General features: G+C 40.0%; 1 protein-coding gene across 6 annotated transcripts in view; it reads left to right on the top strand.

The window, feature by feature from the left end:
* The window catches only part of KLHL31 (kelch like family member 31), a 142,611-nt gene that overhangs the window by 85,823 nt on the left and 33,065 nt on the right, over positions 1-23,723 (top strand). For 2 of the 6 annotated variants that reach the window (XM_049092165.1, XM_025419049.3), the window contains 2 exons: positions 7,873-7,965; positions 19,394-19,472. The exons of 2 other annotated variants lie outside the window; for them this stretch is intronic. The gene's annotated coding sequence lies outside the window, so the exon portion shown is untranslated. The remainder of the gene's footprint in view (positions 1-7,872; positions 7,966-19,393; positions 19,473-23,723) is intronic. 2 more of the 6 variants (XM_049092166.1, XM_049092167.1) reach the window with 1 other exon arrangement.

Raw genomic sequence — 23,723 nt, 5'->3', positions numbered from 1 at the left:
CTTCCCGGGCGGGCTCTCCTGTCCCGGGGCTCCCGCCCCCCTTAGCCCGGCTCCTCGCGGGGCCCCTGCCCCACTGGATTCTTTTTTATTTTATTTTTCCTCCTTCCTATCTTGTTAGAAGCCAAACCCTTCTCTCTGTAGCGTTCCAGCTTCTCTCTTTAAATCTCAGGTCGAACGGTGGGTGTGCAGGATGGTTTGGAAGTTACCTAGTGAGGTGGTGCGGCCGGGTGAGGGGAGGCCCCTGCTCCTCCGCCTGCTTGCCCTGCCTCTAGAACCACATTTAAATCACTATTCAAAGTCACAGTTGTAGACCTGAAGGCTTATAATCCATATACCAGCAGCACCATATTATACGAGACAGGAAAATTGACCCATACCATTTGCAGGCATAAATAGCACAGCGTCCAGTCTGCCACGTTGCAAAGTCACATTACCTAAGACAGTAGCCACAGTTGGGCGGTGATTTGTAGCTTCTCAATGGTGCATTCAGTAGCAAGATCCCCAACACACCGTGTGGTTCAGATTTGTTTTTATTAAATCTCCACTTCTGGGACACCTGGGTGGCTCTCTCTCTGTCTCTTATGAATAAATAAATCTTAAAAAAAAACTTCACTCCTTAGCAAATGGCCTTATCATATTTGGAATCAACTAAGATATTGACCAAAATAACAGTTATATGTTTTATTTTTACTGTGTTATGGACAGAGGCAGAGAAAAAAATCAGATAAATAAAACTGATTTGTATACTCAGAAGGAAAAATTAAGAGGAAAAGGAGTAACAAACTCCCATTCATGAAATTCTCCTTCATGCAAAGTTGAATAACACTATCTTAGTTCTCTCATCTGATTATTTCTTTAGTATGAGTTCCTGGAAGTAGGGGTACCTGGGTGCCTCAATCAGTGAGTGTCTGCCTTTGGCTCAGGTCATGATCCCAGGGTCCTGGGATTGAGCCCTATGCAGGCCTCCCTGCCTCCTCCTTGCTGGTGCTCCTTTCTCTACCACTCTCTCCCTGTCTCAAGTAAATAAAACTTTTAAAAAAAATTTCCTGGAAGTAGCGTCAAAGGATATTATGGGAAGGCTTATACAGCTGACCATTGAACAATAGGTTTGTATCATGTGGGTTCACTTACATGCAGATTGTTTACAGTACAGTACTGAAAATATATTTTCTCTTCCTTACAATTTTATTAATAACATTTTCTTTTCTCTAGCTTACTTTATTATAAGGATACAGGATATAATACAGACAGCATACAGAATATGTGTTAACTGACTGTTTATCAGTAAGGCTTTTGGTAAGCAGTCCAGTCGGCTACTAGTAATTACGTTGTTGGGGCGTCAAGTTATCCTGGATTTTCTACAGTAGGAGTGGCGGCACTCTTAACTCCCCTCACCCGTGGGGTGCAAGGGTCAACTGTAATACATTTCACCAAATGGTCCTCCAAAAAGGTGTTTCCCAGCATTCCAGAAGAGCTCGTCTCACTCACCCATGCTGGTATTACCCAGATGTTTTCAAATTTTGCCCCTGGAATATGTTCAAATTCTCTTGGTCTATTTTTCTTTACTCCCTGCACCTGCAATGCACACGGTCTAGCCCCACCTATGACTCTGATCCCCTTTCACAGTCTAGCTCATCACCAGATCAGCTCTAGCTACAGGGATCTCCACACATTTCTTTTAATATCTTTTGCCTCCACACAGTCTTTGTACATGCTGCTCCCTCCTCCTAGAATCTCTCTCCTCAGGCTCTGCCTGGCAGACTTGTACTCTTCTTCAGTTCTGCATTTGAACATCTCTTTTTCAGGAAGGCCATCCCTCTTTCCCACATGAAGATCAGACCTGCGTGAAGTGCCCTTCAAAGTACCTCTTAGTTGAAACTTAACCCACTATGTGATTTACTTATTAAGGTTCTATCTCCATGACTAAATTGTAGCTCTATGAACCATAGTGTTCTGTTACTGTTGTTACCTGTTGTATTCTTAGCCTATAAGTGCCTAAGGCATGCTAGACACCCAACAAATAATATTTGAATAAGTGAATTAACAAATATTAACAAATAAATAGAACTTACCTTCAAGCTGCTGTTACACAGGGAATATAAGTTAAAGCTCACTAAGTAGACAGCTTGATGAAATCCTGAGGAGTCTTCTTAGCTCTCAAAATTTTTTTCATTTAAAGAGTTTTCTGGGGGCACCTGGGTGGCTCAGCAATTGAACATCTGCCTTTGGCTCAGGTCGTGATCCCGGGATCCTGGGATCGAGTCCCATATCAGGCTCCCCACAGGGAGCCTACTTCTCTCTCTGCCTATATGTCTGCCTTTCTGTGTCTTTCATGAATAAATAAAATCTTTAAAAAAAAAACAAAAATAAAAATAGAGAGTTCGCCCTTTAATTACTAGAACTCTTCTGATTCCTCTCACTATATCCCTTCTTTGTTATTAATACCCACACCCCTTCCCCTGACTTTTTCCATTGCCCTGCTCTACAATCTAACCATGGACTTCCTTCCTAACACCATGACAAATTCTGGGATCCCACCCCAGTGACTGGGGATGACCTCTTTCCAGACTATTTGACCATCTTCCTGGCTCAGACATAATCTATCATAGCCAGAGTCCAAATGAAGAAAACAATGGTGTGTGTGTGTGTGTGTGTGTGTGTGTGTGCGTGTGTGTGTAGACTGGTGAATACATAGCATTAGCCAACAAACCAACCCCCTCTTTTCTTCACCATCTCTTGAGTGATTTTCTACCTGGGTAGTCGCTTATTTGTCAACTCCTGAGCATGGTTTCTGTAGAAAGAGAAGATGATTTAGATTTAGAAGCAACCCAATGGCTTTTTCTATCATTTCTCCCATCAGAGTAGGTCTGCTTGACCTGGACCATATTTCAAGTTCATTATATATTTGGTATAGCCAGAGAACTAATCAGATTCAAGGGTTTATGTCAGGGGACTCAAAATGACTCCCTCTAGGCCAAACCCAATCCCATACAAAGTTTATTTGTCCAGAACAGCGCATAAGTGTATGTCTGCAGGCAAGGCATGCCCTCTCTAGCCTGCCGTGGTGCCTCCACATCAATGCTGCCCTACAGAGAAGCCAGCACCCAATTCCCATACACATCTCCCGTCAAGGAGCCCCTGGGATAGAAGGCAGCAGATTATACTAATTTTTCCCAGTGCTGATAACAATGACTACTCTTCCCACACATATATTTTCCTTTATTTGTTATTGTGAGATCTTTTTACCTATCCCTATTATTTTAAGAGGTCTTATAATATTTTCTTTCCAGTCTTTCCTTCCACTCTTCATCATACATTCCTTTCCACTGTTCACTTGGCCACAAATTCCAATTGTTTTGGAGCCTGGCCCTGTCCACAGTTTTTGTAGAGAGGGTGCCAGCTTGAATCATGAGACGTGATTTTATTCTGGACTCTGCCCCCGAAAAGCTATGCGATGTTGGGCAGGTCAGCTTGGAGCCCCAGCACCCACTCGTCCATCCCAAAGTGAAGAAATAGGAATAGATGACCCATTTTCCGATCAACTGTCACATGTTGCACTTCTGTGGTTTATTTATTTATTTATTTGATTACAATCCAAATAGAAGAAAATGTCAGAAGAAAAGTAACATTCACTTCATTTACTCAACGGTTATTAGTTGAACAATGAGTAAGTTCTGGGCTATAGCAGAAAGATGGATGAAGTCACTGACTCTGCTAGAGGGAGAGAGTAAGCAAATAAACAAAGATTATTATGTCAGGTTGCGATACACTCTATAAAGGAAAGGATGCGTGGTCACTTCATAGAGAGCCACTGAGTAATGACTGTTGTGGCCAGAGAGGGCATCTCTAAGAAGATGACATCTGAGCTGTGACCTGAGGCTGAACTTACTACTGACAGGCTGTGGAGATGCAGGTGGGCAGCAGGAATTCAGAATCACTCTTGGGTTTCTGGACAGAGGGGCTAAATGGACACCGTGTCACAGAGTTGTTGTAGTAGATCCTCAGTCATAAGCATCAAGTCCAACAGCCCTTATGGTCTTCTCCTAACATTGCCCTGCTCACCTTATAGACACAGTGTTGACAGCTCTGTTCTTCCATTCAGCATGTGTTTATTAATTACCTACTATGGGCAACTTTTAAAGTAACATGGCTATTTGGTTAATTTTAGTATAGTTGGTTTAAACAGCTTAAATTGGAGTCCACTCCATCAGTAATCTAAGTGACTGATGAAATGAATTCTTTTCTTAGCATTGGCAGGCTATTTGCAATAAATGAAGATGCCTTAGTTTCATGCCAGCTGTGAGAAAATAATTTTGGTTCTCAATCTGTAATATTCTATAAATTCACAGTGATAAGGCTTGGGAATGTCTTGCCCTTGTCCAGCTGTACAGCTCAGCTCTTTACTGAAAATTTTGTTTGCTAGAGAGGAAAGGCACACATTCAGGGGGTTCCTCTGGTGTTTGTTAGTAAGGGATATACTCAGTCTGGTCAGCTCCTTAGAACTGAATGCAGGGACAGGTCTGAGTATGCTCTGCACAGTGTTTTTATTTTTTTAGTTTTTTAAAAATGTGTATTTATTTTAGAGAGAGAGAGAGAGAGAGCACACGAGCAGGGAGAGGGAGAGAGAATTCTCAAGCAGACACCCCATTGAGCACGGAGCCTAACAGGAGACATAGAGGGGTCGGGGTGGGCTCAATCCTAGGACCCTGAGATCATGACCCAAGCTGAAATCAAGAGTCCACAGCTTAGCCCACTTAACCCAGGCACCCTATGCACAGTGTTTTTAAATATTCAAACCTCCAGGGGCGCCTGGTTTGCTCAGCGGTTGGGCATCTGCCTTCTGCTGAGGGCATGATCCCGGGTCAGGGATAGAGTCCCACATCAGGTTCCCTGTGAGGAGCCTGCTTCTCCCTCTGTCTGTGTCTCTGCCTCTCTCTCTGTGTCTCTCATGAATAAATAAATAAAATCTTTAAAAAAATAAACAAATCAATAAATATTCAAACCTCCAGCTGAGATCACTATCTAGTAAGCCTCCAGTTGTATGGAGTTATGCTAATGAATTATCTGAGATCCTTCATAACTGAGGCAAAAGAAAAGTGAAGCCTGTTTAGCTGGCTTGAAGGGGGAAAAAATGAAATCTTGACCAACTCCTGACCAATGTGTGTCCTAAAACTCATAAATTTGGTTCTTTTATTCCACTTATGAACCCTGACTTATTCGAGTATATAAATATTTCTGCTCTCTTAGGATTATCATTTTAAGAGTTTTCAGATAAACAGGTGCAAAGTCATTTACTGAGCTTGGCTCACTTCCAAATAGCAAAAGCTTCATCTAGACTTTGAACATTTTCAGCTGCCATTTGTGGATATTTCTGCTCATTTCCACAAGAGCAAGGGTGGAATCCCGAGCTCATGTCCCAAGTTCACTCCCAGCTTCAGTCACGTGAATGGTTGCAGCTGTACTGGAAAGTTATCTACTTTTCATGGCTTGAGTGGCTCACACTCCTCACACTCCAGATCTTCCTCACACTCCAGATCTCACCTCCCAAGACTCCTCAAATGATGGCTATTGTACCAGAGTAATAGGGTATCAGGTAGATGCCTTTTCCCATTGTAGGCAATTTTGCTGAGGCCCGAAGAAACTGGGAAAAGTCACTACCACACCCAGCAGCTGGACTCAGCCACCTCCCCCCAGGGTTGATGGAGATGCACCAATTTGAGAACTGAAAGTTCTGCTCCCTAACCTACCCACCTCTACCGCCATTTGTTATGACACTATAAGATGGCCAGGTGGTCTCCTCTCCCCAAATTCTGGATAGGAAGGGAGTCTTGCCTCCCCTTTCCTCTGTTTAAATAGATCAGATCCACCCCAGACTGAACAAGGGAAAAGAATATGGAAGAGAGCTGGCAGGGCTGAGGTGGGTGGTAGAGGGGCACCCTATACACCCACGATTTGGCATGAGTTTCCCTTGGAAGGAGGGTCATTAGGACTGGCTGCCTCTCTGACAGCCCTCCACAGAGCTAGCCACCTACTGGTGGAGGGATTGCTGCTCCCTCTACTTGGAAAACTGCGTAATGCACAGCTCCTTCTGGTCATTCATTGCTCAGTTCAAACATCTTTTCAGAGAGGCTTCTGCCCTCTGGATCTTAAGCTCCAGAACAAGACTATTCGTTCAGTTAGGGGAAAATGTGGAGCATCTTGGAAAGGATCTAGGGTGTTCATTTTATTACCATGGGATAGTCCTCAATAGCCTCCATTTGAAGCCTAGAAAATATAGGCTTCCTCCCAGATGTCTGGGCAGTAGAAGAATAGAAAGTCACTAAAATAAAGGAAGTACTTATGGATATTTCAGTTTGAAGATTCAAGAAATTTAAATACTGAAGAAAGTAGAGAAGATTGTTAAACAATTTATAGGTCAAGACATCTCCATTCCCACCACTCTTGGTTTTGTGTGTGGGGAGGGACAAGTGATATTTGCTACCAAAAAAAAAAAAAAAAATTGTTTTTCTTACCAAGAAGCTGAAATCACTTTTACCAAGATGAAATATTTCTTAATGCATGTAATTTTGTGTAGACAAGTAAAATATCTGGTGTTTTTGTCTGACTCTTTAATGACACTCTTGAGGCTAAAATTTGTACTTTGAAGGTTAGCTTATCAGGCCCAACCTTCCAGGTGACATTGGCTTTGTTTGGTGTTTGATGCCCACTAAAGATTAAGCAAATCCATTGAACACTTTTTTCCATAAACTTTATCATCTCTCAAGCACACATTGGTATTTTTATCATGTCACATGCCTACTGTCACATTGTTACTGCATTCCACAAATGCCAATCACATTAATACTTGGTTTCTGTGGACAATTTAAAACAGTTCGGATGTTACTTGGACTGTTTTGTTTTGGAGGCAGAAAGACAAGCCATAGTCAGTATGTAAAAATCATAGGACTGTGCATGTATGGAAGAGTTTTATAGATTACATAGCTATAGAAGCAGATTCAGCATGTATGTGCAAATATAGATTTGAAAATAATGCATACCAGCATATTCCATCGTGAACCTTTCAACTGCACTTTGTGCTGTGGGTCAATATGATGTTCATTTTCTGTGATGCCTGTTCTATAAGTAAATCACATTTGGTCTTTTTTTTATTCATTAACTTTTATCCCCCATATATTATTTTGTATAAACTAAAAAGTAATCATTAGTGATAAAGAACAGGTGCTTCATCAGTTGCATGGGAGACTTAGAAAAATTGCCTAGACTTTTGAATGTGCCTACCTAAATTTTTCCATAACTGGTTTCTTGGTTTGGCCCTTAATATACATTAATTCATAATTTAGGTTCTCTATTGAATGTGACAGTCAATTCCTCTACCGACCGGGTGGACCATTATTTGAACATTGGCATTTTTATTTCATTTGTAATACAAGGGAAGCCAAAAGAAGATTTGGGTAGTACACACATGACTAGTTTATTTAAAATATGTTCAGAATCTACCAGATCCTTCAAAAGCATTCTTAAGCTCATTTGCAGATGAATGGGGGAAATGTTGAGTATCATACTTTTTGTTCCTTGCATGACAGCATGCAAGCATTTTGGTACAATACAAACTACTAATTTGGCTGACATTCCATGTTAAACAAACTAGATTACTTGGTGCAGTCAACTCTCGGTCATATGCCTGGTTGAACCCTACCCTACCCTGTACTTCCTTATCCCTTTTTCTTCTGTTTTCTTTTTCTACGTAGCATTGACTACCATCTGGTATGTGATTCACATTTGTTTATTACTTGTTGTCTTTTTCTCTCCTGCATTCTCCCTGGGAAGGCAGAGACTTTTGCTTGTTTTGTTCATTTTTTCTCCTGCTCCTAGGACAGTGCCTGGCACAGAGCATTGGAGACAACCAATAAATACTTGTTGAATTCATGAGAGAAAGAATGAACGTGGGCTTCATCACCAGGAGGGGTAGGTTTTTTTGTTTGTTTTTATTTTTTATTTATTCATGAGAGACAGAGAGAGGCAGAGAGGCAGAGGGAGAAGCAGGCTCCCCGCAGGGAGCCCGATGTGGGACTTGATCCCAGGTCTCCAGGATCATGCCCTGGGCTGAAAGCAGCACTAAACTGCTGCACCACCCAGGCTGCCCTAGGAGGGGTAGGTTTAACACCGACTTATCCCACTTACTGGTTGCAACCTGGGAAAATTTCTTATTTTTAAATTGTAAATAGATTTTTATTTTTCTGATCACACATATATGTGTGTGTGTGTATATATATTTATTTATATGCTCATCATGAAATATTCAGAAATACAGAAAAATGTGGAAAATGGTAAAAAGAAAATAATAATCCCAACCCCCAAAAGTTAATATTCTCATATATAGCCTCTAATCACTGACCTTGGTTTCCATTCATGAGGAATTGCAAGCATAGCAGCCATTTGGTGGAACTGTGAGAGATAATGTGCACAAAACGACCGCCCCTCAATGCTATTCTTTATCTGGATGGAAGGTAAGCATGACATTCCTCCAGACACATAGGACACCCTCTCTAATTTTGAGAGACAAGTTCAAGAAAATTTAGCTCCAATTTCAAAGATTGATAAGAATTAATGTTATAGAAAATAGTCATCATCAGATAAAGCTAAAGTGGGAGGAAGAGGGTCCTCCTTTAAAAAATAAATACATAGGCAAATAAGTATTTTAAGATGTATACTCTGTACCAGGCTTTCTGTTTATTGTTTTCAGGCACCTTTGCATTTTAGCTTCATTTTAACTATGTTACTATTATTATTCTCAGTTTAAGTATGAAACAGAGAAAGAAAGAGATTTAGGCAGTAACCTGTCCCGGTCATAGGGCTTGAAAGTGAGGAAACCAGACCATCAACCCTGGATGTGACTGCAGGGTCCTTATTTAGAGCATTTCAGAACACTAACCAGTAATGAACGTGTTACAGACATATGGAGGTCTACGTCCAATGAAGAAGGATGCAAAATAGGGATAGCATCCAGAGGATCCAGAGGATATGGGTCATGATCAATAGGCATGAGCATTCTCTTCCATTCTGCTATCAACTGGTGATAGTCAGTTGGCTTTTATTGATATGAATCTGCCCTTTAAGTCCTGATCACAACTAGGTGAACTGATGAAAATATTGTTCCTTGGACTGCAACGTTCAGTTTCAGACCTTGGATTTATAATGACTGTACTAAAGTCCAGGTCCCCACTGAGGCCAAGATTGGGCAGCTGCCCTATCTCAGCAGTGGCATCATTGCCATTGATAAGACATTTCTATATTCCCCAGCTGGTTTTTGTTACGTGATAGGGAAATCAGAAAGATGATTGGAAAATATTTAGCTATGATCAAAACAGAATTTTATGCAGTGATTAGAATTTAATTCCTGATATGTCGGGTGACACTGATGACCAGTCTGATTAGAAGCTGAAGCATCCCAGGAGAGCTCTAAATGTTGCCTCCCCTGCTTCACAGCCCAAGCCTCAGGCTTTTTGAAGACACATTCTAATGATTGCTTGCTGCTTCACCAAGATTCCAGTATCATTTATAACATGAGTCCAGGACCCTGCCTTCCATTCTTCATGGCTCCCTTCACTTGAATGTTGCTATTAGTGTTCTTGATCTTGGGCCACACCTCGTTGTACATAAATTCAGAACTTGAACTCCTTTTTTTGACATTGCATATCCAGAGGGAAGAAATATTGTTGAAAGAAATAAAGGAACTTTGAGGTCAGGCTAACTTGGACTGTAATTCAAGCCTCACATTCTCTAGCCATGCAGACTTTGACTTGTCTTGAGAACCAATATTTTTTCCTCTGTGAAAGGGAAAATACCTCTGATCCTGCTCACTTGCTGGGACTAAATGAAATGCTGAGTGAGCAAAGCTCTGTGGCAGTGCTGAGACATTTTAGGCTCTCAGTAATCTTAGCCTTTTTTACTCTGAGCTGCCTGATGATTTTCCAGACCAGCAAACTATTTCTGCGAAGGACCAAAGGGTAAATATTTTAGGCTTTTCGTACAGACTCTGTCACAACTATTCAATCAGGTCAGTAAAGCTCATTAGCTATGTAAATTGGCACCAGGTTTGTACATGAGCATTGCATTCCACAATCAAACTGCAACCCAATACTAGAATAACCATAATTCAGTCCCTAAGAAGGGCTCTAACTCTCTGTTTCTCTTATAAATCTCAGGTACAATACAAATTAACAGTTCCTTTCTACCTTATTCTGCTTTTAATTTAGAGGAACATCTACAATGGCTCTGGGATGGAATCAATTTTCCTAAATCTATCCAGCTTTATAGTCTTAGGACTCCATTGCTAGTATATAAGTTTCTTTTTTAAAAAAATATTTTATTTATTTATTTATTTATTTATTTATTTATTTACTTATTTATTTATTTATTTATTTATTTATTTATTTATTTGAGGGAGATAGCATAAGCAAGGGAGAAGGGCAGAAGGAGAGGGAGAAGATTCCCAGCTGAGTGGGGAGCCTGACAAGGCTGACGCAGATGAATCCCAGAACCCTGAGATCATGACCTGAGCTGAAGGCAAAGGCTTAACCAACTGAGCCATCCAGGCACCCCTATAAGTTTTCTACTGACAGAATGACTCCTTTTCATGGCAACACAAAAGTAGGGTGGGGGAAGCTACTTTAGGCATATTTTAACCAAGAAGCCAGAAGCCAGAAAAATAATCAGAGAAAGAAATGCATGTCTATATGCCTTATAAGATTTATACAAACTTTTACAAAAAATAAATAAGCACAAGAGCTCACAGAGGAGTGTAATTGGACTTTTCACATTAAAAGATCCTGCACAGATGAAAGTCAGGTTGTGCAATGCCTCCTTCTCCAGGGTCAGCTAAAAAAGTAACCCTAGCTGATATTGAGATCAACACCAACTACCACAGCATTTCTTTCTTCGTTCTTGGTTATACAATTAATTCATCACGGCTAGTGAATAGTCCTGGAGATATCACTATGGCAGAGAAAAAAGATGATGCCTTAGGCTTAATATAATGTTAAATAAGCAGGGCTAGCAGTGTCATAGAAAACATCTACCCAGCACCTTCTAGACGCCATTTCACCTCCAAAAGTCCTTCAAGATATTGTCCTCATTTTGCATTTAAAAATACTAGGGCTCAGAGAGTTTATACTCTTCTGCCCAAATTCATCTAAACAGTGGATATCAAGCTGGACTTGAAATCCTCAATTTCTCAGCTATAGATAACCATTCTGCTTGTACAACAATAAAGATGCCCCTTTCAAAGACTAGGAAAATAATTAAATAACATAGTACCTTGGGAAATCCTACCGTCTCTTTGTTTTCTAATTAGAACTGATTTTACTTGATCATCAGTCTTCAAGGAAACAATGTCTTTAATTCAATTGTGCCTAATACATTTCTGTTCAAATAACTGTTTCAGCTACATTGTAGGTCCTATAGGCTTTCCTGAACTAGTCTGAAAATCTATCTACCCTTTAAATTTATTGTCCCTATGATAAGTCCACCAAATTGCTGAGGCAACTCACTTATTAATACTCATTTAGAGTAATGTTCAATTACATGTTATGGATTTCCAATGTCAATCAGCAAATATTGCCAGAGTGTTACACAAAGTATTAAAATTTCCACATTACAGTTATATCCATTCATTTTTATTAAACTTTTAGTAGTCCTGAATGGCTGTAGCTTATAAATAGTCAAGATGGGACCAAAAGTGAAGATTAATGTGAATCTCAGCCTTGACTGTATTGGGAACTACCTGAGGAGCTTTTTTTTTTTTTTTTTTAAGATTTATTTATTTATTTGAGAGGGGTGGGAAGACAGGAGGGGCAATGGGAGAGGAAGAGAATCTCAAGCAAGACTCCACACAGAGTGCAGAGCTGGATGTAGGACTTGATCTTGAGACCCTGAGATCACAACCTGAGCTGAAACCAAGAGTCAAGCGCTTAACCAACTGAGCCACCCAGGTGCCCCAACACCAGGGGAGCTTTAAAATGCACAATGTCTGGATCTAATGCTTAAAGATTCTGGTATAATTTGGGTTGAAGCCTTGGTATCAGATATCGAGCTTCCTGGGTAACTCTAAAAAGCAACCAAGATTAAAAAGAAATAATAAAAAAAAAAAAACAAATATTCTGTAGAAAAAATAATACCCCATAAAAAGTACACTAGGAATGGACCCTAATGTAAACTACGAACTTCTAGTGCTTACCATTTGTCAGTGTAGGTTTATCAATTGTAGCAAATGCACCACTCTGCTGGGGGATGTTGATTAAAAAAGGTAGGCATATGTGAGGGCAGGGGACATAAAGAAAAATCTCTGTAACTTCCTCTCAGTGTTGTTGTGAACCTAACTAAAACTGCTTTAAAAGAAAAGAAGCCTTTAATTTTAAAAAGCATACAAAATAAATATTTTGAAAGGATTTTTTTCTTTAACTTGGTTATAGGAAATGTAAATATATATAGAAATATGACTAGGAAAATATTTAGTCAAGATAACAATTTAAGCAGTTCTTTTAATTTTAAAGACTTTTTATGTGACACATGAAAGCATACTTTTAAAAAGTCATGCCTACATGTGCCAGAACTTGCTAAGTGTCCTACATCTGTATTTCATGTAACCAAATTATGCTTAAAGGAAAATGTATGGCTTGTAAGTGTATATATTAGAAAATAAGGAAAACAGAAAATAAATGAATCTAGCACAAAACTCAAGAAACCAAAAAATAACAAAGAAAATCAAAGAAAAAAGATAATATAGGAAAGAAACAATGCAGATAAAGGCACAAACCATTCAAATGAGAGAAATCTAAAGAAAAAATGAATAGCAATTAAAAATGAAAAGTTGAGGGATCCCTGGGTGGCTCAGTGGTTTAGCACCTGCTTTCGTCCTGGGGCATGATCCTGGAGTTCCAGGATCGAGTCCCACATCGGGCTTCCTGCATGGAGCCTGCTTCTCCCTCTGCCTGTGTCTCTGCCTCTGTGTGTGTGTGTGTGTGTGTGTGTGTGTGTGTGTCTCATAAATAAAATCTTTAAAAAAAAAAAAGGAAAAGAAAAAATGAGGGGCACTTGACTGTTCAGTCAGTAGGACATGCAGCTCTTGATCTTGGGGTTGGGCATACAGCCTACTTAAAATAGGTAAATAAATATCTTTTAAAAAATGAAAAATTGAAAAGAGAAGTAAAATTACTAAATCTATGCTGGCAAACAATCACACCAAAAAAGAGAAATAATGTGTAAGTGACATTAGGAATAAAATAGTTGATAGTTATAAATTAAGTAGGGAATAAAACAACTTGTAAACCATACAATAGTCAATAAACTTAAAAATCCATATAATTTTTCAGATAGTTTTCTAGAGACACATAAATTAAGATTAGTTCAAAAAGACTTAGGATACCTAACTAGAATAGTAACCATAGGAGAAAACAAAGACGAAGCTAATCCTTTACCCTGAATAAGGACATCCTTTTCAAAATGAAAGATACGTTGTTCTTTCAGTCCTAGAAAGGAGACTTCTTTTGTGTTGGTTTTTTTTTTTTTAAGATTTTACTTATTTATTGTAGAGAGAGTACAAGTGGGTGGAGGGTCAGAGGGAGAGAGAATTTTCAAGGGGACTCCATGCTGAATACAGAGCCAAATGTGGGGTTCCATCTCATGACTCTGAGATCATGACCTGAGCGAAAACCAAGAATTGGTTCCTTAATGGACTGAGTCACCCAGGTGCCCCTAGGAAGGAGACTTCTTAGAACTCCCACACCCAACTTCTGCCATTCCATTAGCCAGAACTTGGTTCAGTGACCAAGAGAATTGAAAAAGGTAATCTACTTGGAAAAGAAAGGGTAGAACAGAAGGACAAAGAGTTATTGGAAGGTGGCTAGAAATCTCTACTAAATTAACTAGATAAGCAACAATTAACTAGATAAAATAATGAGAAAGAGATATAGTTGGGGTTTTTTTAAGCCACAAAAGTAGCATGTCCAAGAAACACATAATCATTGTATAAGAAAAAAATCAAGTGTGTGAACCTACAGGCCCAAGGATGTCCAAGGTGGCTTTTGGGGAGGGAGTGTGGAAAGAGCTGGAGTAAGCTGACTGGTGGTTGGGCGGGGAAGGGGGATCACATGTGTGTACCTGAAGCCCTGCTGGGCTTTTAAAACACTTGGGCCTCCCTTCACACTCTCGCTCCAGCCCTGTATATGTTAAGGATGAATCTGACCAGGGGGATGAAAGTGAGGACTCCTATTTTATATAATTAGGACAAGGAAATCCTTACTGTTAAGGGCAATGAGCAGAAAGCTGAGGGAATAAATGAGCAATCCCTATAGGTCACAAAATGCACAAATGAGGAAATCAAATTTAAAGTAATACAGAAGGAGAAACAAATCAAGCCATCCGAAGCCAAACCACATATACGTTTATGTCAATAAGAGCTATGTGAGAAATGGTTCTTGAACAAATTCTTTAGAAATCCTTGATTATGTCATGACCTAGTCAGCTTTTCAAATGGAATTATAAACCCATAGTAAGAGTGAATCCGGCAGAGGCCTGAAATGGAGTGGCTGAGTGTATGGTGAGGTCAGCAGCTATGTGTGGTGCAAGGGACAGAGGGCTCCATGACGCTGAACTATAATTGGCTAGTATAAATGCCAGCAAGCCAGGCTGGCAGCGAAAGAAGGAACTGAACTCAATAATCTCAGTAGCAGAAGTTACATTAGCATTTCTGCCCATTAGTGAGAAGCACGTGGTTCTTTAGAAAACAAACTGTCAGCAAAACAGTTTTGGCATATTGAACACACTTACTCTTTTAAAAAGTACACCAGTTCATTAAACTGTGTAATTATAATTATGTGGCAGAAGCTATGCAAATAAAAAGAATGAAAATTGATACAAGTAAAATGATAATAGCTGTCCTCAGTTGTTGGGGTGATTTTTTTCTACATTTCTAATTTTTTTCTCTTGCGTACTTAAAAATAAACTAACAAATGATCTGGTAAAATCAAATCTCCATAGCTCTAAAGACAGTCGATTAAATTTTTAAGCTTTATGAGGCTAGTTAAGATGGATAATTAGGACATAAGTGTATTTTTTTAATTTGTTTTTAGGAGATAAATATATTTAAATCAGTAGTTGTCCTATATTGTCAGTAATTATAATGATGATTTGGAAAGGGAAGTCACCGTAAACATAGTTCACCCAGGAATAAACTGAACGAAAAATTGCAAGAGCTATTTTTGTGAAGAAAATACTATATATATATATAATGTATTGATATATGTACATCAATGGACAGACATACCTTGTTTCTGTGTGAGACATTAAGTACTCTAAAAATACCATAAAAATCCACATTAGTGTATTAAAAGACAATTTCAGTTAAAAAAAATCCAAATAGGCTTTGCTTTAGAAAATGATGTGGGAATTCCAAATTCCTCTGGAAAAAGTAGAGAAGAAATGTATTTTTAAAAAGAAGAAAAACTAAAATAACTTGAAACTAAGAAAAGATTTATCTTTCTAAGAGTCCTATAAAGCTGCAGAAATTATAACATCTTTGGGTAGTCACAGAGAAAAAGAAAGAGATGTTAAGGAGGAGACCAGGTTGCATGTGTGGGATGGATTACATGATCCGGGGGTATTTCAAATCCAGGAGTGACAATGCTCCACAAATAGTGCTGAGAATGGTATTCTGGAAGTAAAAGAAACCAAGTAAGAGTTGTATGTACTTCAAGTTGTAAGTAAAATACATATTTTTCATATTGACCAATGACCAGATGGATTAATGAATGACAAATCTATCCAAGTAAGTAGATGGAAAAAACAGAGATCTCTTTTATAATCTTGGGATGAGGAAATCTTTCTTAAACAAAAATAAATCTTGCAAGTCATGAAAGAAAATTATAGCATAAATAGTAGACAAAAGATTCATATAAAAAGGTAAGCAACCAAAGAGTTAAAGGGGTAAATCCAAAGGAGAAATACTTAAGTCTGATAAATATATTAAAAGACACTCATCCTCATGTATTCATCATGACATATAGACTAAAGCATTATTGAGAGCCATTTTTCAGACATTAGATTGGTTAATACTGAAAAGATTGATCATGCCCAGTAGTTGCAAGGTGGTGGGGAAAAGGCATTTCTACACAGGGGAATGTAATGTGATGAGCTTTGGGGAGGTCTATTTGAGAATAAATATTTAAATAACCCAATAATTCCACATCTAGAGGTCCATCCCACAAAACAATCTGCACACATACCCATGGATTTGTGCCCAAAGTGTCATCTATAAAGCTGAAAAATTAGGGGCACCTGAGTGACTCAGTTGATTAAGCATCTGCCTTCAGCTCAGGTCATCATCCCGGGGTCCTGGAATTGAGCCCTCCTGCAGTTGGGTTCCCTGCTCAGAAGGGAGTCTGCTTCTCCCTTTCCCTCTGCCCCTCCTCGCTGCTCATGCTCTCTCTTTCTCTCTCTCTCTCTTCAAATAAAGAAATAAAATCTTAAAAAAAAAACCTGAAAAATTAGAATTGACTGAACACCTGTGAGAGATCAGTGAGATGAAGTCTAGTTTACCCATGCTAGAGGATACAATGCAGGATGAAATAGCTCTGCATGTACCGATGATGGAAGAAGCTGATGACATAGTAATGTCAAAAAACTCTCGCATAAATGTGTGCAAGGATAGCTTAATTCGATTTAAAAAAAATCTTTATATTATGTGGAGAATGGGGATTTTTCACTTTGATTTTATAAACTTTTAGATTGTTTCAGATTTTATTACTCTTGTCTTTTTAAAACACTCAATTTGGCTGAAATATTCAAAATTAACTATCAGTCTATGTCTCCAATTCTCCTGCTCTCACTGGGGTCCAAGCTACTCATCGCCTCTACTCTGTATATAAAAGTGTCCTGGAAAGCTTTTAGGAAACAATGATGAATTGGTTCTATCTCAGTACAAGTAAGTCAGAATCTCTGGGGTAGAACTGCGGGACCCAGAGCGTGGACTGCAGACCAGGAGTGTCAACGGTATCTGAGAACTTGTTAGAAATGCAGACTCTCAGGCCCACCCCAGACCCACTCCATCAAAATATGCATCTTAAACCACATCCCCCAGCTGATTCATTTGCACATCACGTAGAGATATGCCGACTATTCCATTTACTGACTCAGAGTAAATTACTTAATGTCCATAAAACTCCACTTTCCTCAACTGTAAAATATAGGAAGATAGTATCTGTGAAAGCCAAATAAGCTGTGTATAACATGCTCAGGGGGCCAACAGGCACATAGCCAGGATTCATTGAATGGTAACTTTTTTAGTGCTGGTCACTTCCAGCGTTGCCCCTTGAAAGTGGATGGCTCACCCATAGACCTCTACTTACCAACTCACCAGAAAATCCTGTGCTTCTCCATTCTGTCTCTGAGATGTACAGATCCACGTCCGGGACACACAAGCTAGAGGCTACTCTCCAGCTCACCTGTGTGCTTCTGCTCTTACAGGTTCAACCGTGTGTTTACCAAGAGGCTGCTGGGTGTGTTCCCAAACCTGTTTATGCCAATAGTACTTGTTACTGAATTACATGATTTAATTAAATATTACGTAAACCAATGAAATATGAACCCAAAAAGAAAACTGTTTCTATGAAACACTAAATTGGAGGCTTTCAAAAGACCCAATAAATGCAAGTGTCTAAAAATGGGTGTGGGTGAGACAACTGCAGAAGACAAAAGAAATCACATACCTGTATAGGTAGATTCAAGTTGGTTTGCAAGGTTTGTAAAATGTTCAGTCCAAGTAAGGAAATCAAAATCGAATTCACAGCTGATATTTAGTGGGTTAGTTTAAGGAGGATCCATCCACCTGTGCTCACACAGAGGATTTGGCTAGGTCAACAGATTGGGGATGAGTATTTATTTATATGTTAAAATAAAGTGTTTCTGGTATGGATAGGCATCTCTCTGAAAGATTTCCCTTGTGGCCTAATCACAGAAGGCTTGGCACTCAGCAGGGCCCAAAGAAAAATTGTCTCTGCCACAGCCTCTCCTTTGTACCCACTGAGTCTGCTGATTCTTTCCCTATCCTTATATCAAGTCTCGAGCAGCTCTCCCAGTCTCTCTGGATGTGAAGTGTCCTGAGATCACCTTTGGTCTTAAGGAAACACTTGTTTTAGTAATTAAAATAATCACTTTAGTGTAATCATAAAATTCTGATTTCCACCCCCCCCCCTTCCCTGAGGCTTGATTTAGGCTAAGAATGAAATCTTGGGAGTCGGGGCACAGGGACCATTAGGGCTGGTGAATGTCTTTCCTCTTTCAATGCCTCCCTTACTAGCTGTATTTTCATCCCCTCTAGGGTTGGGTCCAGGGCAAGCAGGTTAGGACAAAGGGCACAAGGGCACCTGGGTGACTCTGGTTGAGCATCTGCCTTTGGCTCAGGGCGTGATCCCAGTGTCCTGGGATCGAGTTCTGCAGCGGGCTCCCCAATCTGCTTCTCCCTCGGCCGATGTCTCTGCCTCTCTCTGCATCTCTTGTGAATACATAAATAAAATCTTCAAAAGGAAAAAAAAAGAATAATCATTAAAGAGATGTCAGACCAAATATTTACTAATATGTGCCATGCTACAACTTTGAACTTTACCAAAAGATCATGGCCCCAAGCCCTGTAGGATAACACAGTGCTGAAAAAATGTAGTTGCTGGGGCCATGAGGAGGTGGCCTTCCACCACGTTTCCCAAAGCAGAGCACCAAGCTAGCATGGCCAGGTCCTGATGGATGTCACCCCACTCCCATGCTGCTCCAGAGCTAGCTTCCCTGGTATGAGTTCAAGCCAGGGGCCAGACCCCTACTTCCCTCCTGCTGAGTTCTTCTTTGGGCCCTTGTCCTGTTGGGTCAGCCTTGTATGTTACAGTTTTCAAGGTCAGTACTGCAAGAAGCAATTTTCCTTCAAACCCTTCTAGCTATGGAGAAACTGTGTGACCATTATGCGGATAGTGATGTCTTGTTAATGACTCTGACGCCCAAAGACACTGCAGAGTAGAAGTCGCAAAATAATATGTTTTGGTTTTGTTACCGTGGGCAATGTTGAAAAAAATTAGTCTCCAACATTTAGATATAAGGATATTTCATGTGAAAAGGTGGTAATTTTTTTTTCTTGTCTTAAAATGAGAATCTCTCTCAACATACTGAATTCCTGCATGGCAACAGATAATTCATTGTTTTCTTGATACCCTGTGATTACAAATGCATTTGAAAATGTAAAATTGTAAAGCGGTGCCCAGTGGTAAGACGGGTCACACAGATAATCCAGGTTTGCTTAATGAACTTGAAAAAGATTATCCTAAAAGTAAAAGCTAAACTTGAAATTCTCTTTAAGGATTCATGACTCCATTGCCATCTCCTCCACCCACTGGAGAAACACATTCTAATGGAATCCTACCTGATTCACCTGGAAGGTACGTTCAAATCCTTCAGGACCATGCCAAATATTGTCTCCCATGCCAAAACGTCACCAGCTTCCTCGGGCTCATTCCCTGTGTTTCCATTATATCTAATTCTAGTTAGTCTGTTTTTGATTACATAATCATCACATGTCCACAATTGGACTGTGAGCAGTTTGAAAAAAAAAAGGTAATCATTTACAGGGTATTCTGAGCATCAGAGCTTTAATAGCCAATTAATGCTTATATAATAGTGTATCATCCTTCAGGTCTCATATTAAATATCATTTCTATAAAGAAAGCATTCAACCTTTCCTGATTCAACTGACTTTACCAGAACCCCTGTTATGCCTCTTGAAATCTGATGAACTTCTTGTTCAGAGCAGCTGTTATAATGGTAGTTCATTGTTTGGTGGGAATTACTATTTTTTTTAAAGATTTTATTTATTTACCTGGGGGCGGGGAGAGAGTGAGAGAGTGCAAGAGAGCACAAACAATGGGGAGGGGTAGAGGGAGAAGTCGACTCTCCGCTGGGAGCCCAATGCGGGACTCAGTCCCAGGACCCTGGGATCATGACCTGAGCTGAAGGCAGAAGCTTAACTGACTGAGCCACTCAGGCATCCCCGGTGGGAACTTTTTGTTTGTGATGGCCTTCCTCACCATATTCATGAGGCTGGACCTATACCCTCTTGTTCCTCCATGTGTTCACTCATCTGTCTTGTACAGTGCCCAGCAAATATTCCCAAGTGGTTGGATGGCTCATGCATAATCGTCTAAAGTCATGAGTATCCAGCATAACAGTTCCATAACAGTTCTGCAGCTGCCCCGATGCTCCTGTTTGCTGCCACCTATCTGTGTCTGTACATCCAAGGAGGAAGGGCCCATGCCTTCTTGGCTTACTGTTGTCGCTCCAGCCCAATGCCTAGTTCAGTGCCTGTGTATATGGAGCTCACCTATTCTCACCTCCTGCTCCAGCCACTACGTCCGCCCCCAGTTCTGTGCAATCATTCATCTACATGGTGCAGGAATAATCTATCAGTACCTCATTGGGCCCAACCCATATAGCTCTCTCTTCCTGCCCCAGTGTTTCTCCAGCCCAAGGTGTGGAATCCCAGAAGAACCCACTTGACCCACAAGAATACACAATCCATAGGCCATGGTGTTAATGCCTGTGGGACCACTCTTGGTCTGTGTGGACAGTTATGAGATCCACTTCAGAAAGCTTCTCAAGAGGTACAGGGGGCTTGGGCAACCAGCCACAGTGCTAGCCAACTTTTCAATGCATCCTTGTGCTGCTGTCTTTCCCTCGGTCTCTTTTCAGCCTCCTGGCTTCTCACTCCACCCTGGGATCACTTCCCAAATACACCTCCTGTCTCAGGCTCTGCTTTCAGGGAAATCCAGGCTAAGACATGATGCAACAATTTGTTGTTGAAAGAATGAGTGAATGGCCAAGTGAATAAATAAAACCTTAACCATTTTGGAAACAAAAGCATTACTGGTTCACCAAAAATATCATGAATAATTATTTGCCTTCATTAGCTCCTGAGAACAGAATTCCCCCTGATAGGTAAAAGGTGTTACCCCAAAGAACATCTTTAAAAGAATACACTCATTAAAAAGCAAGAAGAGAATGATTGGTGGTTGCCAGGGACTGGAGGGAGAGAGGATAGGGAGTTATTTTTAATGGGTATAGGATTCCACTTTGGAAGATGAAAAATTTCTGGAGATGGAGGGTGGTGATGGTTGCCCAACAATATGAAGATACTTAGCCCCAAAACATTAATCTCCATATTTCAGCTAACATTAAATTCCGAGTACCAAAGGAGACTTACTAACTAGACTGCCTGTCTTTGGGGCACCTGGGTGGTTCAGTGGTTGAGTGTCTGCCTTTAGCTCAGGTTGTGATCCCGGTGTCCTGGGATAGAGTCCCACATCAGGCTCCCTGCATGGAGCCTACTTCTCCCTCTGCCCATGTCTCTGCCTCTCTCTCTGTGTCTCTCATGAATAAATAGATAAAATCTTAAAAAAAAAAAAGGCTGCTTGTCTTTAATAATGATAATTTAATGATAATAGTGGGAAATTTTGTTTTCCTCCCTTTAATTTCTCATTTGTTAGGACTTAATTTTGACAGGAAGTAAAAATGAGACCATAACCGTTATATGGCTTGATTTTATAATGGATATGCTTATAATATGTGTTACATATATTATAGTATTATGTAAAATAAGAACATCAGAGGAAGTCGTGCTTTCACTTTTTATGAAAGTAAGGCTAAACCCCCATTAATTACCTCCTTAATCTCCTTATCACCTCCCATTTTTATCATTATAATGTATTTTGCTATCATTGATTCTACATTAACATCGCTGTTCCTTTATCAAGGTGATCACACTTTCTTCCCCGACTGCTATGGATTTAACCAAGTCTGTTTATCCCCAAACTTAGAGATCAATATGCTTACTCCATATACATCCTGCTACTACTACTGATGATAGGATCCTGGGATTCCAACCCAGTTTCATCCCAGCCACAATTTCTGTATTTTGGAGCAAGTTGCAGTATCTTGTTTCCAGTTGACTTTTCAGAAACAGTAAAAGACAACATCATAAAATTTAGAAGTCCTTAAGAATTCCTATATGCATTTTCTAAGGGTAGTCCCATGAAAATAGGTTTTGTGGTCAAATATATAGGAAAAAAGGCTACATGTTTATCCCCCTGATAGAGATCAACAATGCACAATAGTCTTTTAAGGGCTCTAAGACATCCTGCACTAAAAAAAAAAGAAAAGAAAAGAAAAGAAAGAAAGAAAAAGAAAGAAAAGAAAAGAAAAAAGGCAGTAATTTATCTTTGCTGATCAAAGAATAAAATACTGACTACTAAAATTTTTCTTTTATGTAAAACCAATTTTTTAAAGATTTTTTAAAAATATTTTTTCTTTGAGTGGAGAGAGAGAGAGCATAAATGGAGGGGGGGGCAGAGGGAAAGAGTCAAGCAGACTCCCCACTAAGCAGGGAGCCTGATGTGGAGCTCAATCCCAGGACCCTGTGATCATGACCTGAGCTGAAGGCAGACGCTAACCGACTGAGCCACCATGCTCCTTTAAAGATCTTTTTTTTTTTTTTTTGAGAGAGAGAGCTTATGAAACAGCATGAGTGGGGGAAGTAGATGAGGGAGAGGGACAAGCAGACTCCTAGCTGAGCAGGGAACCCCAGGCAGGGCTTGATCCCAGGACCTAGAGATCATGACCTGAGGTAAAGGCAGACACTTAAACGATGGAACCACTCAGGTGCCCTGTAACACCAATTTTAACATCACTTGGAATGAAGGTTCTATAGAACATACTTTGGGCTTTTTTACAAATAAAAGTAGCTAATTCTAGGTGAGGGGAGAGGCAAGATCTTCTTGGTACAATGGAGAATTGCCTGTCACTATAAAAATGTAAATGGTTTGATAGTTAGAAAATGGACCATGATATGAAGCTCTTCGTGGCAAATTCAGTTGTCTACAGTGACTAGGCAAAAATGAGAGATCCAGCCAGGATGGGTGCCAGGCAAACCACATGTGGGCAATGGAAGTGACACACAGGGGACATGTGCCTTCTCTCCCAGGTACAATCACCTCTGAGCTTCAGCTCTTGTTCCCATGTATATGCACAGGCCCAGTACTGCCAGGCTATGTGATTGCTCATGAAACCACCTTTTGATGGAAATTGTCCTATGGAACAATATATCATTCTGTGGACACCCCTTTGTTTAAAAATATTAGTTCAATAAAATTAAAAAATAACACTGTAAAGGCCGAACAAAACACTTGGGCAGGTCAAATTTGGTCCCCAGGACAATTGTCTTAAGTCCTCACAACGGTGCTCAGAAATGAGTGCCCCTACCCTCAATAATCTAGAATGGATGATTTGGGAATTCCTGTGCCAAGTTTTCAACAGTTGGCCTCCATCCTGATCAATCAGCCACCTCTCACTGTGCATGTCATCTGGAACTGACTTGATTGAAATATGTGACGAATGAAAATGCATTGAGTGAGGATGTGAAGGGACCTCCTATGGGGGAAGAATAAGGAACTTATAATATCTGGGGTTTGATCATCTTATTCTTTCCATCTGTTTTCCACATGGCATGAAGTCACTGTGTTGCTGGAGAAGACCCAGGGATAGCCATCGAAATTTCAGAAGATAATTTTAATAAATTCTTCTTTTCAGAAATAACTTTTGCAACTTAAAGCTGTTTTAAGACAACATATAATTGATCCCAA

This window comes from Canis lupus, chromosome 12 (genome assembly GCF_003254725.2).
Source record: "Canis lupus dingo isolate Sandy chromosome 12, ASM325472v2, whole genome shotgun sequence".
NCBI classification, from domain to species: Eukaryota; Metazoa; Chordata; class Mammalia; order Carnivora; family Canidae; genus Canis; species Canis lupus.
This window is presented reverse-complemented; position numbering and strand designations above follow the sequence as displayed.